The sequence below is a fragment of the Chlorocebus sabaeus genome, chromosome 3 (genome assembly GCF_047675955.1).
Source record: "Chlorocebus sabaeus isolate Y175 chromosome 3, mChlSab1.0.hap1, whole genome shotgun sequence".
NCBI lineage: Eukaryota > Metazoa > Chordata > Mammalia > Primates > Cercopithecidae > Chlorocebus > Chlorocebus sabaeus.
This window is the reverse complement of record NC_132906.1, coordinates 38,535,873-38,553,247: the sequence shown is the minus strand read 5'-3', so window position 1 is coordinate 38,553,247 and position 17,375 is coordinate 38,535,873. Positions and strand designations below refer to the sequence as shown.

At 38.3% G+C, this 17,375-nt stretch overlaps 1 long non-coding RNA gene across 1 annotated transcript in view; it reads left to right on the top strand.

The window, feature by feature from the left end:
• The window catches only part of LOC140711414 (uncharacterized), a 34,979-nt gene extending 18,197 nt beyond the window's left edge, over nucleotides 1-16,782 (top strand). The window contains exons 3-4 of the long non-coding RNA XR_012092594.1: nucleotides 1,207-9,285; nucleotides 16,391-16,782. This is a non-coding gene — a long non-coding RNA (uncharacterized lncRNA). The remainder of the gene's footprint in view (nucleotides 1-1,206; nucleotides 9,286-16,390) is intronic.
• The last annotated feature ends 593 nt before the right edge of the window (nucleotides 16,783-17,375 follow it).

Here is a 17,375-nt window from a genome sequence, read left to right as displayed (position 1 = left end):
TTACTGCAGGAAGCAGAAGGTGAACCTAGCTTATAAATGAGATCCTGCAGACGAGGGAGATGTATCTTACTGAAGTATTACTGTACAGAATGAACCTTTAAAGCTTGGACTCTGAAGACATAAACTATTGTCCAATAAATCTAAACCGTTATATTCATTTTTAATACAAGTAAACGTGGTATCACATTGCCACCATAATATGTAACTTCATCCTTGCATTTCAATTCTCAGGGATTATTTAATTTTCCTTAAAACATTACAGGAAACCGCAAGGGGTTTGATGAAAATAAATCTTCTCACCTAACACTGAGAAATAATAGTAGAATACTCAAATGTAAAGGTTCATCTATGGTTGATCTATTTAATAAGCTTAAATACCTAAATTGACAAATGAAAGGAGAAGAGATGGTTATTTTTTTATCCTTAAAATTAGTCTCTTCTTTGGATATTTAAACTTCCTAAAAAGAAGGTAACTCAAAGGAAAGACATAAATATTAATTGTGAAAAATAAAGAGAATGGAGTCAATATAGGAGCATTTTATTGAAAATAGTCCTCAATATGAATAATCGATGGGATTCTTTGCAGTCCTGAAACCAAATGATGGCCAAAGCTGTTTGTTTACAATGTTTTTCTTAATGTTGCATTAGGTTTTTACCTCACCTGTTTTTCTCTCTTTTTCTCTTTTCCTCTTCCATACTTTCTTTCCTGCATTCTTCTTTGCTGTTGCTTTCAAAGCCAGACTTAAGTTAGTTATATTAAAGAACACATAAATAAGAAGGTAAAGAAAATAAAAAATGAAAATTACTTGAAACTAATAACTTTACTATAATGCTCTATGAAGATTGTAGAATCTTCCTGTGTCCCTGAGAATGCAGCTGAGTGAGTTTTATGGACTCAGGGAGGGAGATGTTAGGCCTTCTCTCAGTGACGAGTCACCAGTTACTTAACCTCCTCCATTACCTAACATACCAGAGAAACTTTTAGTTTCTAGTACATAACTGTATTCAATGATTTAACATAAGGATGTTTTTCCTGAAACTCATATCATAATATTAATGTATATATATATATATATATATATATATATATACAGTTGACCCTTGAACAATATGGATTTGAACTGCATGGGTCTACTTATACATGGATTTTCTGTCTCCACCAACCCTGAGACAGCAAAACAAACCTCTTCTCTACCTCCTCCTCAGCCTACTCAACAAGAAGATGAGAATGAAGAACGTGTGATGATCCACTTCCATTGAATGCATAGTAATTGATATGGTTTTGACTGTGTCCCCATCCAAATCCCATCTTGAATTATAGTTCCCATTATCCCCACGCGTCATGAGAGGGATCTGGTGGGAGGTAATTTAATCATGGGGGCAGTTACCCTCATGCCATTCTCATAATACTGAGAGAGTTCTTATAACATCTGATGGTTTTATAAGGGACTTTTCACCCTTTTGCTCATACTTCTCCTTCCTGCCACCCTGTGAGGAGTTCACCTCCCACCATGAGTGTAAGTTTCCTGAGGCCTCCTCAGCCATGTTGAACTGTGAGTCAATTAAACCTCTTTTCTTTTTAAATTACCCAGTCATGGGTATGTCTTCATTAGCAGTGTGAGAACAAACTAATACAGTAATATATTTTCCCTTCCTTACAATTTTTTAATGGCCTTTTCTCTAGCTTATTCATAAGAATACAGTATATAATACATATAACATACAAAATATGTGTTAATCAACTATGATTGGCAAGGCTTCTGTTTAACAGTAAGCTATTAGTGATTAAGCTTTCTAGGGAATCAAAAGTTATACAAGACTTTTCCACTGCACAGAGGGTCAGGACCCCTAACCTCCATGTTGTTCAAGGGTCAACCAAGAATAATCAAGTAATTGATTATTTTGATTATTATTATTATTATTATTTTTTGAGATAGAGTTTCGCTCTGTCACCCAGGTTCGAGTACAGTGGCACAATCTCAGATCACTGCAACCACCACCTCCCAGGTTCAAGCGATTCTTCTACCTCAGCTTCCCGAGTAGCTAGGATAACAGGCACATGCCACCATGCTTGGCTAGTTTTTGTATTTTTGTGGAGATGGAGTTTCACCATGTTGGTCAGGCTGGTCTTGAACTCCTGACTTCAGGTGATCTACTCGCCTCAGCCTCCCAAAGTGCTAGGGTTACAGGCGTGAGCCACTGCACCCGGCTGATGATTTTGATTTTAAGACTCTGGGTGCAATTCAAGGAAAACTGACTTTCAGAGATATTTCACCTAAAACTTTAGTTTTTGCGTTAAAGATAAACTTTAAAAGTTGAGAAAAACACATTTGCAGTTCCTCAAAAAAATTAAACACAGAATTACATATCACACAGTGATTCCATTTCTAGATGTATACCCAAGAGAACTAAAAACAGGCACGCAAACACATACACATGCATGCTGGTAGCAGCATTATTCAAAATAGCCAGAAGGTGGACAGTTCAAATTTCCATTAATGGAACAAACCCCCAAATTGTAGTATATAGATATAATGGAATATTATTCAGCCATAAAAAGGAATGAAATACTGTTACATGCTACAGTGTGCATGAACCTTGAAAACACTGTACTAAGTAAAGGAAGGCAAACACAAAAGGTCATATGTAGTATGATTCCATTTATATGAAATATGAAGAACAAGTACATCCAGAGAGATGGATGCAGACTGATGGTTGCCAAGGCCTGGGAATGGAAAGCAACTGCTTAATGGGCACAAGGTTATGAAAAGTTTTGAAACTATGTAGAAGTGCTGGTTTCACAGCACTGGGAGTGTACACCATGCCGCTGAATTATTTACTTAAAAATGGTTAATGCTATGTTTTATGAATTTCATCTAAAAAAAAAACTTCCCAGTAAACAAAAATGTTTACAAATGAAGCCTCAAAGCCACTGCAGCTTAAAATATGGCTCAAAAAAATATGTGTAAGAAAGGCATTGGACAGTCAGAATTTTATGTAAATGAACGTGTGTTAAGATCAGAATACAGAGAAGAAAACTGAGCTCAAGGCAAGTTTTAAAAAACCGACTTCCATAGAAAGGCACACCTGACAAAAGCAAATCTTCCTTAAAGTAAACTTTGGAGCTGTTTTTAAATAAATGAAATATAAACGTAGACGCATTTTAAAATGTTATATTATTGACCCAATTTCCCAATAAAAGTTCTAATTCAGTTTTGTCATTGATAATAGGTAATTCATTTATACTTAGCTTATGAAATTATATAATTATTTTCAAATGTATGGCATCATACAAGGAACTAAATGTTATTTCCTCAATCTTACTTATAGTTTTGCTCCATATGCCCCACTTTCAGAAAGTAATGCAAAGGAAAATTTTAGTCTATCTTTGGTCTGTTATCAGAAGAATTCTATGTAAGTTAGGTTTAATTAGTTTTAGCACACAAAACAAAGAACCATATCAGAATAAGGGATGTGGAGCAACTTCTAAATACAAAAAGGGGACTATAAAAGTCCACATGTTGAGTCTGAGTTATAGCAATGGTACGATAGTTATTTCAAATCATTTTAATGATTAGGGTACGTTAATCTGAAGAAAAGAGAAAAGCAATTTGAAAACACGGAGACCATATTGAGTACAATACTGAGGGATAAGCGAGGAAATAGGAAAAGAAATGGAAAGTGTTCAGGAAGCAATTACTCGCTCTCCCAGGGTTCTGTGAATGATCTAACGGTAGGTGCCCCTGGAGTGGAAAGGGGCGACTACAAGAGAATAGGACCTGGAAGAAGTAATCAGAGATAAGAAAAACGAGTATTAGAGGCACAAAATACAGAATAGAGAGAAAGGGTGACAAAGTTTACAGCCTGAACTTCAAAGACATTACACAATGAGAAAGCAAGTGAAAGCTGAAAATTAAATGAAGGGTCTGCTCACAAATATTATGAAAATGTAAGATGATGGAATACAAGCTCACTGAAGGAGGCAGTAAGGGCGGGTGAGGGAAAACCCAGGAATGATGTGCAAAATGCAGTGACATTATGAAAAGCATAAATGAATTTTCAGCCTTCATGTTCAAATGTGTAGATAGGCAAGATGAATAGGTGCTGCAGTCAGGAATATAACTCTCAGAAGAAACAATTTTGGAAAACCAAGTCCACCTAAACTGAAAAACAGAAAATGAGTCCTTAGCAATCAGGAATGCACTGAGGCCAGATTCTCCCTTCTAGAAGTTTCAAGGAGGTGCAAAACAGTGAACTTAGAGCCTTTCCCAAACACTGACTGTGGGTTTAGAGAATACTGAACAAATACCACGAACTAAATATTGGGAAAAAATAATAAAAATGATACAAGAAACAGTTCCTTATCCTCTATCTATATCTATACAAAAATGTGAAAATTGAGAAGCATATTTGATTACTCCAATTATACCACAAACAGTTCTGCCACTTCATATCCCCCTCAAAAATGTTTACGTGTAAATATGATGTCAAGCCAAGTGTGTTGTCTTTAATTACTGTTTTAAATGACAGATGTTATAGTTTTATATGCAACTTTGTCTCTTTCTAGTTGTGTCACTTAAGATTCCTACCTCTCAATTTTCTTATCTGTGGAAAGGAGCCACTGACACTATCAGTATATGCTGTGTGCCACACACTGTTGACATCAAAAGAAACATGAGATAATGTTGTGACATGCCCTGCAATTTGTGACACACTATACTGATGTTAATTTTGTTGTCATTATTATTATTATTGTCAGTATGACTCTGACAAATAACATGGAAAGGGAGAAGAAAATGTTTTGGTCACAAACAATATAGAGCTTATTTGGTAACAACTTACCATGATGCAAGAGAAAATGACAAGCTTACTTCTTTCCTACATATTTTTAAAAAATTAAATGTTATATTTTATTAATAACCATATTTTGTCAGAAAAGAAGAAATGTGCACATTAAAAAATGCTTCAAACCAAAATTAGTCCAATGTAATTAGTGTGAATTATCAAAATACTGGCATATAAGAGTATATGTGTCCTGTTATAAAAACCAGGTGTTTAAATAAGATAAAACTGCCTCCTGAATTAATAGGGGATTTGAGTTATGCATTGTAAATGTAGAAAAGATTGTTTCTAATTGCTTTTCCATAGGTACCAAGTTTTTACATTTTATAAAAATGTTTCAAAAAGAAGTTGTCAATGTGATGTGGACATTTGTATTCATTTTATCCCTTCTCAATGTATCTTTGGCCCCAATAAAAGATATTTAAATATCAATCTGTTATAGAATATTAGTTGGGAAAATGCTAACTACAATGAAAGGAAAATATTTCTTTCAGGGTCTTGAGTTTAGCATAGACATTTCTGCATAAAGTTTTGAGCTCTAGGAAGGGTATGTAAAGACAGAACAACGTCCTCAAAGAGGCCAAAGGTAACTGGCTCAAGGGACAGGTAAAGGGTTTGGCCTTAAGCAGGAAAAGGAAACACCTCAGCCTCTGAGACAGGGTGAGAGAAACTCAGTGCAGGCATGAATGAAAACAGTTTATAGGTCGAGGGGCAGGATTTAAGAAAGATTATACCCAATGGCCTCAATTTTCTTTACTAATTGGGAGGCAAGATTGTCTGCTGAGAGTGGGGCCAGCAGGGGCAGGGGCAGACTGAGGGAGCTAAAATTAAAAGCAAAACCAAATGAAGCATTAGTTATTGTCACAGACTCCAGGACTGGGATTAGCCCTAAGAGACGTGAAACTTTTTTTTTCATTTTACATATTTTCCTAAAGAAGTAAAAGATTATAATCTCATATTCTAAATTTTTTACATGGCATCAGACTATCCTTTCATCTTCCATGTAGCTTTCACACTTTTCCTTATACATATTCTTCACTCAACTGCCAGAGATACACGTATGTTTTGCTCTGGCTGAAAAACCAATGCATCAGTCTCCGATGCTTCCAGGTTATCCATGCTTGCAAAAATTGGTTCATCTCAGATTGATAAGAGAAGTCATTTCTAGGGCTTTATATTTGCACGAGTCTGTCTCAACAATAACGTCACTATGAAATCTTGGTTCCTACAGAATATCTTAGTCTCTGAAGATAATATCCCGAGGATATGCCTGTAATTTCTACTCTAATTACTACAGTACTCTAAAGGAAACTCTGTTTGACGGTGAGGTCAATTTGCCTACTCCTTCCATTAGCCAGGAAACAACTTCATGATCTTATCTCTTCCATTTTTGCCCCAGAAAAAGTCAGATAAAGAAAAGTTTTGAGCATCTTGTCAACAAAACGTAGCTGTCTAATTGGCAATAATAAGCATCTTTTCACTCCTCACTAATCAACAGTTAGATGTGGACTTAGAAAGAAAGGACTTACCTCAGCCCAGGTAACATCAATTTGTCAAACCACAGCCTAGTGGAACCCATAATATAGTGGCATCTCGTGAAACAGTTGTCTTACTGTTGGATAAGTCCTTTAGGTGTATCCAAAATGATTGTATCAATTTATATTTAAGTTCCAGGCAAATAAGATGTTGAAACCACAAAAGAAATCTGCTGATATTTCTATTGGCAAGCCCCCTTGTGTCTGATTAATCTTCATGAAGTCCTGGAAGAGTTTTTCAAAACAGTTGGTGTAGGAAGGAATTTGGACTCCTGGGGCTTGAGTATATGTGAAACTATTAAACTTAAATACTATACATAGGTGAAGGAGACAGGAGAACATATACCATTGGAACCTGACCCATACTGAAAGCACAGTTTCATCACCCACTTCCATCAACAGCCAATTCACATGGAAAATCAAATTTCTGGATAGTATAGACTACAATAATACAGCCTTAGATGAGTGATTAGGAGAGACGAAATGATGAAGCTGCAAGATGTCCTAGCAAGAGGCGGGATTGATTCAAAGAGATGGAAGTTCGATTAGCTAGAGCACAGCCTGTCTTCTTACTAACAAACACTCCACAGCCCAAAGGCTGTGTTTTGGCTGGCGCCCCACATATTTGAGCACTGGGAACCTGTGGTTTGATAGTGTGCATTGACTTGAAAGTCACGTATCTTAGAGATCAGTGAAGACCCACAACCCAACCAAATGCCAGCACCCAAGGAGAGGCAAAATGGGATGTCATTATTAGATTTAAGCACATTTGCTAACTCACTATCCAACCATCCAGTTCTTTCGCTGTGTTTGTTTGTTTGTTTGTTTTGAGACAGAGTCTCACTCTGTCACCCAGGCTGGAGTTCTGTGGCGCCATCTGTGCTCACTGCAGCCTCCACTTCCTGGGCTCAAGTGATTCTCCTGCCTTAGCCTCCCGAGAAGCTGGGATTACAGGCACCACCATGCCTGGCTAATTTTTGTTTTGTTTTGTTTTTGTTTTTGTTTTTTTGAGATGGAGTCTAGCTCAGTTGCCCAGGCTGGAGTGCAGTGGCGTGATCTCAGCTCACTGCAAGCTCCGCCTCCCAGGTTCACGCCATTCTCCTGCCTCAGCCTCCCTAGTAGCTGAGACTACAGGTGCCCGCCGCCATGCCCAGCTAATTTTTTTGCATTTTTAGTAGAGACGGGGTTTCACCGTGTTAGCCAGGATGGTCTCGATCTCCTGACCTCGTGATCCGCCTGTCTCGGCCTCCCAAAGTGCTGGGCTTACAGGCGTGAGCCACCGTTTTTGTATTTTTAATAAATATGGGGTTTCACCCTGTTGACCAGTCTGGTTTTGAACTCCTGACCTCAAATGATCCTCCTGCTTCAGCCTCCCAAAGTGCTAGGATTACAGGCATAAGCCATTGTGCCTGGCCCCATCCATCCAATTCTTAACAATCATATTTTATCAATCTGACAGAAGATGCAGAAAAGAGGATGCCACTCTGAGTCACTTTGCGTTAACCCAGACAAAAGTCAATGTAATCAAAGATGGAAGCTCTTCCTTTGTCAATATAAAACAAGATCCATCTGTCTGTTAATAATAGGGTATCCCATTGTAGAGACATTACTAAAAAAAAAAGAAAGGAAAAAAATAAAAAAATAGGATATCAGTGTCAATAATATATTTTTAATAATATGTTATGATTATGTAAGAGGCTATCATCAGGGAAAGCCAGGTGGAGTATACACAGGAACTCTGGCAATTTAAAATATTTTTAAAAATCAACCAAAACAAAACATAAAGGTCCTTCTGCATACAAATTTGTCTCAATCTCTCTCCAGTGATCTATTGGTCAAAAAAACAGGATCTGCATTATCAGTAGAGGAAGTGGTTTCCTTTCTGTCTTTGTTCCAGGAGATTTCCATGTTACTCATAGGTTCAAGGTGGCAGTAAGATGGTGTGAGGAGTGGGCCCAGACTGGGGAGCAGCAGAATAGGGAAGACATGTTGTATGAGGGCTTTTGTGTCTTCCATGGGGAAATAAAGTCCAGAAAGTCCATGTGGTTTATGAGGAGCTGGTGTAGCTGGGCCAGGGCCGAGAATGCCTGAGCACACAATTTATGTCCCATTCTGGATGTGGGCTCCTGGATAGCCCCAGGGACCACATCTCTCTCCAAGGTCAAAGAAAGTGGGAAGGCCAACTTGCCAGTCCTACTTCCTCCATTTATGCCCCTGTTCCCCATTTCCACCCCTGCTGGCTAGATAAAACCAGTCAAGGCCTCCTTGGCTCACCTGTCTACCCAGAAGCTGACTAAAAGTGTCCTCCTCTGAACTGGGTAATGCAGACTGATCACACTCCCAAGTAATCCCTACTGCTCAGCTCTCCAGCCCTACCCTTACCCTATGGCCAAGTCTTTCTCCAAAGCTCATTCTCTGATTTTCCACAAGGCCAAAGCAAGGCCCAGTTTTTACACAGTGTCCAACTTCACCTTTAATTTGGCCTATTCTGTTTATGATTAATCCATTTTAAATTACTATACCATATCTGCTTGGATCACCTGTTATACATGATCATTTCATCAAAGGTATGTAGAAGACAGCATTAGCACCACGCTTGTTAGCCAGCTATGTATGTTGGCCAATTTAGGCATTGGTCGAAATATGCAAGGGAGATTAATGGGAGAAGTAAGGGTCCTCATCTCATATGCATCTGACTCCCACAATGTTTCTACTGCTACCTCCTATGGCTGATGTGGAAGAGACTTCAGATGGGCTTATGAAGAAAGCATTGGAAGAAGAAAGGATCATGAAATACCCTGGACTTACCAGTTCTTCACTTAGGCACTGGTATTGAGAGGTGTTGGATGAGTGTAAGGAACACAAACCAGAACTGAGCCAAGAGGTGAGAAGACCGAGGGGGCAAAAGGTAAGAAACAGAGGGGAAATGTAGACACAATACTAAGTCGAATCATATGAAATAGTCATTTGTATAGATAAAAAATAGAATATCAGGCTTGGTGCTGTGGCTCACTCTTGTAATTCCAGCATTTTGGGAGGCCAAAGCAGAAAGATCACTTGAGTCTGGGAGTTTGAGACCAGCTGGGCAACAAAGTAAGATCCTGTCTCTACAAAAAAGAAAAATTAGTGTGTATATGTGTACATAGAGAGACATCCACACACAAAAACATTGACTATATATATAGTATGTTAGTAATATGCATGCACACACAGTATGTTTATCTTAGTATTACTATCTACATCAGTCTAACATTATATACATAATGAATGTGTGTGTGTGTATGTATAGTGTGTGCATGTATATACATAGTAATATGTACTATGAAGAGAAATAAGAAGGAAAGGAAGACAGGTAGCGCAGGCGGTGTAATGTACAATTGTAAATAAGGTAATAAAGAAAGTTTTTATTGGTAAGTTGACCTTTCAGCAAAGACCTAAAGGTTATAATGGAGTAAACTATTAGGATATCTGGAAGAATGCTCCAGGAAGGGGAAACAGCAAAAACAAGGTGACAGAAATGGAATGAGCAAAGGAGAGCACAACGGATGAAGTCAAACAAGCAATGTGAGCCATATTATATTGGGCATTGTCAAGTTTTGGCTTTTACCCTGGGGTGGGTGGGCAAGGAAGCCATTGGAGGGGTTTGAGCAGATGAGAACTGTGCCCTGATGTAAATAATTAATCTGGCTTTTCTGTTGAGAATGCACTCTAAAAGAGCAAAGATAGAAGCAGGCAGCAAGTTAGACAACTCTTATGTTAATTCAGAGGAGAAAGAGAGTGGTAGTGATAGAGATGAGGAGAAGTAGTGAGATTTGAGGAGTATTTTGAGGGTAGAATAAATAGGGTTTGCTGAAAGATTGGCTATGGCATGTGACAGAGAAACAGAAAGGTCAAGAAGACTCTGAAGTTTTTGGACTGAACAACTGGAAGAATAAAAACCTAAAAGAATATGAGCTGGACATGGTGGCGCATTCTTGTAGTCCCAGCTACTTGGGACGCTAAGGCAGAAGGTTCACTTGAGCCCAGGGGTTAGAGGCCAGCCTGGGCAACATAGCAAGACCTCTTCTCTTATAAACAAAATGCAAACAAACAAAAACTAAAAAAAAAAAAAAAAAAAAAAAAAGGAAAAACTGTAGCAGAAGTGGTTATGAGCAAGATGTAGGGAAATATAATATGAAGAGTTCAGTTTAGATTGTGTTAAATTTGAGATGTCTCTTAGACATCTAAGGATCATAATACGACATTTATTCCAGAGCTAAAGCTATAAACATTTTCATATATTTATAATTTTAAGCAGCCTCAAACGATTGCTTGTGCCGTTATAGAAACACCTAGTTCTTTAAAATTAACCTTATTTTTATGTTAGCCCAAATGTTAACATACTCTTTTCTCAAATGAACAGGAATTATAACAACTGACTGTAAAGTGTTGTACAAAAGAATAGGCAAAGGTAGAATTTGATCCGCATTTTGCATGTTAATCACACAACTGAGAAACTTTTGCATTGAAAAATGATAAACACATTCTTCACTTTATCCACATGTACACGAGAAATAAAATTTGACTTAATTCTAATTTTTAAAATTCATGAGCTTATATCTGGTGCTCAGTCATGCAGGACTGTAATTTGCTACTCTTATGTTCGCTTTATTTTTTTTTAAGTTCAACTTCTTTGACTCTCTAGTGTCAGAACAAATGTATCCAGAGTCTTCCAAAAGCATATACATCATCTCTTTTTGTTTCACAGAGTCCTAGACAAGTCAGGATCTAAGCCCGGGGCAGTCAGAACACAGGTTGTGTGTAAGTGGGTCATGGTAATCGTCATTTCTGTGGATCAGAGACAAATGCAAAGCAAAAATCCAGCTATGTGCATGCTGTTATTCTGTGATTGAACTGGTTTAACTTGGGCATTTTTACTGTAACTATCAATGTTTCAATAACCTTTAGGTAAACAATACAAAGACCTTGGATTCAACCAGCAGGATAAATTCTTGGATGGCAAAAAAAGATGAAAAAAGAAATGAGGGAAAAGACGCAGTTCAGGATAAGGATGGAATATACATGTTCCTTGACTTATGATGGGGTTACGTCCCAATAAACCCATCATAAGCTGAAAAAAAATTAAGTCAAAAATGCAGCCTGGCCCGCCTTTAACGTGTTTAACTTACATTAGCCTACAGTTGGACAAAATCATCCAACACAAAGCCGATTTTATACTAAAGTGTTGAATATCTCATGTAATTTATTAAATACTGAAAGTGAAAATTAGAATGGTTGTATGGGTACTCAAAGTATGGTTTCTACTAAATATGTATTACTTTTGCACCACTGTAAAGTTACAAAATAGTAAGGCAAACCATAGTAAGCCTGGGCCATTTGTATTTTTTTTTAAGGAAGAAAGAAAGGAAAGAACAAACAAGGCACTCCCCAAAATTCAGCCTTGTGTTTATTATATTATAGCCTTGTGTTTATTATATTCTCTATCTCCCGTTTTGTAGTTTTCAGACTTGAACTGGGCTGACTATGATTTCAGTCCTCGAATCCTTATCCACCTCGCTTTTTACCTATTATCCCTCTAAGAGCTTTGAAACAGGTAGGCGTGCCTACTAACGTAAACAGGATATTTTGATTCAAGTGAAAAAAACCAGAGTGAGTAACTGGTTACACAGTTAACAAGGTGCTCCATTTTTACCTCAAGATCACCACAGATTCCTTCTCAATACCACCTTAGAAAGAAACAAATTCCCTCTATTCAGCTAGAACCACAATAAATTCTCAGTCTTATGCTTGGCCTGCTTTATAAGTGAACACAGTGTTTGCATAGGAAAGGTTGCAGACTGGTATTTTGTAATTAAATTATCCAGATAATTATGCAATTCTTCATGTCATTCCACTAATATATGCATAGACTGTGCTAGAGACTTGCCGACAGTGCTAACTTCAATGCCCAATGGTGCAACCACTGAGCTTTCTTATGTTCTTTTTTAGTCTCTAGTTTTAAAAGTAAGCAAGAGAGGATAAAAAACCTAGAACGAAGGAGGAAAGATGAGTGATTTGATCATCACAGACCCCAGGGCCCTGTTAAAAAGTATTTGTACGTTAAAAAATCTTTTCTGCTGAAAGCTTTTTCAGGAGAAATAAATTATACTGACTATATAAATAAAAGCAGAAAGAGCAAAGATGAACATGAACATATATTACCAATGCCATTCATCAAATATGGCTGACACTTCAATCTAATCCGGCAAATGAAAACACAGAAGTTTATAGAGTTATAGGAAGTAAGCAATTTAAACATACCAGGGCACAAGGTCATCTAACAACACAACTAGGAAGATGTTCCCTTTTTCTTTTCTCTTTTTCTGTCTTTCATCCTCTTGAGCCTCTCAAATACTGATTGATAATCCATCTTTCTCACAGGATGAGGTGATCTTTAAATCATGTAATTGATAGTAGCAGTCCAAAAGTTCTTAACAAGTCCACCTTCCTCTAATGTCATAAAATAAAAGGACATTTCATCCTCTCATTAGGGTGCCAGGTTTCTCTTTCCATAATAAAGTAATACATTTCTTAACTAATTAGTTCATTAATTTTAGATGTGATTCCCAGTAAAAACTCTTTAAGTTAATCTTTCCCAAAAGCATGTGAGGTTGTAAAAAACAGTTCTTAGAGCACAGTCACCACCAATCATGAACAGTCAGAATGGGCGAGGAAATACCGAGCTGCAAAGACACATCTCATTTGTTTTTGAAAGCAAACCTCCAAGGCTCCTTTATAACCAGAAATCATATCCACATCATGCAGATGCTGTGGTAAACTTTACGGTTCCAATTAGGAATGGACAGTTTTCAGTGCACGGCTCAAACACTTTGCTAGTCTATATGTAAATACTTCACTAAAACCACTGAACGGTGATGGAGTTTAATATTAATATCACAAATTAAAGATGACATCTGAATGCCTACTATCCAGAAGAGCGATCAGAGCTCATGGCAAGGCAATAATCAGTGGCTTAAGCAACTTTCAAGCACCATGGGGGGAAAACAAATGGGATAGAGCTTGGAAATTGCACTGGTGCATGAAGAACATACCATATTAAAGAGCAACTGCTGATTGACCTGGTGATGAAGTGGAGGATATGACCATATGCTTCCATAAAGGACATTTGGAAATGGCTTCGAGATTATCCCCTGAGAGCTCATGACTATTACCTGGTGTATTCCCATTAATTGACAATGTAAACTTATCTGTGACAGTGAAATAAGCTGTCAAAATAACTGCCTGTCCTCCTGGGAGGAAAAGCTTACCTGAATAATTATCATGCCAAGCATATTCTCCAGATAGAACTATCAAAGAGTTGCGCTGGCTGGATTTCCCTTACATATTGTACTCATTGCCTTGGAAAGAGGAATAGTTTCCACTTTACTCGTATCATTTGGATGGGGAACATAGGTGTGTTAAAGTGGGAATAAGAATACAAAGTTATAGAAGAGGTGAAAGGTGAATCAATGAAGAGTTTATGATGCCAGCACAGTGCCCTTTGTCATATGGTGAGAATACTGTTCTGGGCCTGCATCCATTAGTAAACCCTGTTTTGACTTACAGAAACCAATAATAGAGAGTGTGTAAAGAAGGTAGCCCCAGACATGATGTCCAAATCCAAGAATCTCTATGAGGAAAGCTAAGCAGTTCCTAAGACACTGCACCATCATTTCTTACTGCATGTTGGGAAAACGACAGGAGTGAAGATGAGCACAGATGTGAATAAATGTTATTTCCCTGTGGCCCTATGTGCAGTGGTCACAAATGCAGACTCTGGAGTCTGGTGGCAGGAGTTTAAATCCCTGCTCTGCTATTTGCCAGCTGTGTGGCCTTGGTTATTTATCTGGCTTTGGCTTCCTGTGTCAAATGTGGCTACCCCACAGGTCAGGGCATGGTATACATTCTATGGATACTGTCTCTTATTTTTGTCTTCCTGGCCCTAGAACAGTCTAGAGACATGTTTAGGGAGCAAATTAAGAGTTCAACAGTTGTCCTGGCCCCAGTTCATCCCGTTTGCTCTCTTTGGTTCAAAAAGTGAGAAGGAGGATTTTGAGTTACTGTCATAACTCGCTTTGTCTGTGTCTGTCCTGGCTTCACTGAAGAAACCACAACCTGGGCTGCTTCCCCTGCTGAACCTGGGCCCAACAGGGATGTCACTCCCCAGGTCCCTTCTCCACCTGAGGAAGAGCCCTGGGCCATAGGCTGGGGTCACAGCACCTCTTACCCCCACTGTCTTTCTTTGTACTGTCTTCCCACAAGTTGTTCTGCTTCTAGGCCCAGGGAGATAGATCAAGCACTATGAGGAAATGGAGCCATCCCACTCCAGACACCTGTCTCTGACATCCTCCATAACTATGTAAAGCACCAGACCTCTGATGCCAGATGGCACCCTCTCCCCTGATTTCCCAGGACCAACTCCTAAGTAAACAATTTGCACTAGAATCCTTATCTTGGGTTCTGCTTCTGGAGAAACCCAAACTAAGACATTCAGTGGTCGTTTTTTCCTGGTGGCGTCCCTAGGGCTTGAAATAGGTTAGGGAACTGCAGTAGTTACATTGCTTTGGATGTTAGAATTACAGTGTCAGCAGCAGCAACCAGGTAGACACCTGCAAGCAAGTGAACAAAGGGAGAAATGTCCATAAACATTTGCATATCATGCTAATCCTTCTTTTATTTATGGCCTTCTCTTTTCCTGAATATTCTTTTTCTTTCAAGAGGCTTTAAAATAGGAATTTTAGAAGAAAAGAAACAGGACACAGAAACAGGCCCGAAGAGAGCACTGCTTCCTCTAATTGCTGTGAGTGTAGAGACAGACTGTGAAGAGCAGGTGCCACATTAGGTTGAGATTTTCTCACCTGCACGTTTTCCAGGAGGCTGACACAAATGGAAGGATGTGACATGAGGGCAAAGTCCCTGGAACAATCATCTCCCACAACTGTACAGCCCATCATAGCTTTAATAGAGAAAGCAAACAATAATAAAGGCATGCTACCTTGCCTCTATGAGATCAAACAATGCTCAGGTGGATGGAGGGGACACTTTTATGTCTCCTGAAAAGTCCATATTTCTGGATATCAGTGAACTACCAAGACTTTTCCTAAGGGAAGGTTAAAAAAATAATTGTGATTTGGGCTTCTGTTTCAAAAGGAGAACAAACTGTTATTTAAGTTCTGTGAGAGAACAACAGAGACACTGACTATAGACACTGTCTCTGACCCATCGTGTGACAGAAGAAAAATAAAGCGGAGGCTGCCCATTAATGCCCTGCCCTGAAGTCAGGAGTTGTTGGAGTGGGTAGGATGGGCAGCAGGTATTATTACTTTTTAATGGCTACTTCAATGGAGATGTGCACGCTAACATTGTTCTTGGAGAGAAAGCTTTTATTCTGTGAGATACTTGTCACACTCCAATTAAAAACAGAATTTATTGTTAAGGGGTAGGAGAATATCGGTTTCTTTCTACCTATATTTTGTCTATTGTTGAAAATCTTACATAAGGAAAAAGTTTGAGGCTAAGAAGAGCTTTTTCTTTTTTTAAGTCCAAAGTAGGGAACATTGCCACTTTTAAAAATATCATTTCTGAAAGAAAGCAGAGGTGTCAGAGACAGAGAAAAGGAGGGAGATGTGTCAGTCGGTCAATAGTATTTATTGAACACTCACTGGGTGGGGAGAACACAAAGGGCATAATACACTTGGTACTCGTTCTCCGGGAGCGAGTAAGCTATAGAAAGGACCAGCATTAACACGAGTAAACACTTTCAAAGCAGACTCATAAGAAACCACATGACTAATTGTAACTTCTAAGAAGTGTGTGTGTGTGCGCGTGTGTGTGTGTGCATGTGTGTGTGTGTGTTTAAAAGGGGCCTGAAAGTAAGAAATAGCCATGGTAATGAAATCAGAAAATAAATGCCACCAAACATAGGAGAAATGATATGAGAATACAAATTATCCTGCAGCACTTTTGTCTTTCAGTTGACTCTTCTCTGAGTGTAAATCAGAAGTGGAAACATAACACAGGATACCTTTCTTGTCATTGGGACGTCGGGGAACTGGCATCTCACCATGTCTGATAGCTAATGCTTCAAAGATATGCATTATATATATTACTGTTTCACCTCGTGCAAGTGATTTGACTTGAAAATGCAATGACAGGGAGCCATATTGGGGAACAGAAATTGTTTACATAATTGCTTGGTCTGTTGGTGAATCTAGGCCCTGATTTAGAATTCATTATTTTATAAACTGCACAAAGGGATTTCCAAGTTGTCAAGCTTAGTTTGTAAAAAATAAAATAAAAAGATACGATAAAATGTCTAGCACAAGCTTTTCTGACTTTAATTTTTTTCCTCCATTCTATTCATCTTCCCAGTCATAGCGGGTACTCCATCAGCTGTGATAGCTGCTATTTTCTCTGGATTTAGATCAAACAACCTCAGAACATCCATCAGGGCCATTTTTACATCCTTTCTCCTTTGATGCCAAACCCCAAAGATTCCCCATCATGTACAGTCTGCAAGTTGTTGGACTGACAAGCATTAGTAACCTTGGAATGTCACCCAGACACCAGCTTTCATCCTGGACGAGGCTAATGAATTTTGCTGCAACCAACTTGGTCTTGAAATGATTTTTCTTTAGGTCACCTTTCATAGTTAAAATAGTTTGCTTTCTTATAGTTTACTTTTTGTCTGCTGAGTTAAAGTGGCAGAGAGAATTGAGCCCGAGGACATGAGAGTCTGAAGCACAAAATTCTAATACCGACTTTTAACGCTGCACATTTTTTAATCATCCAAGCAAAACTCTAATTTCTGAGACTGTCCTCATCAGTGAAAGAGAAGTATAAACGTATAATCTACTATTTAGGGTTTTTGACTTTTTAAGCATAGGAACCCTTTTAAAAATACATGTATACGGTACTCACACATTTAACATATTTTTAACATAATGGGGTACACACACA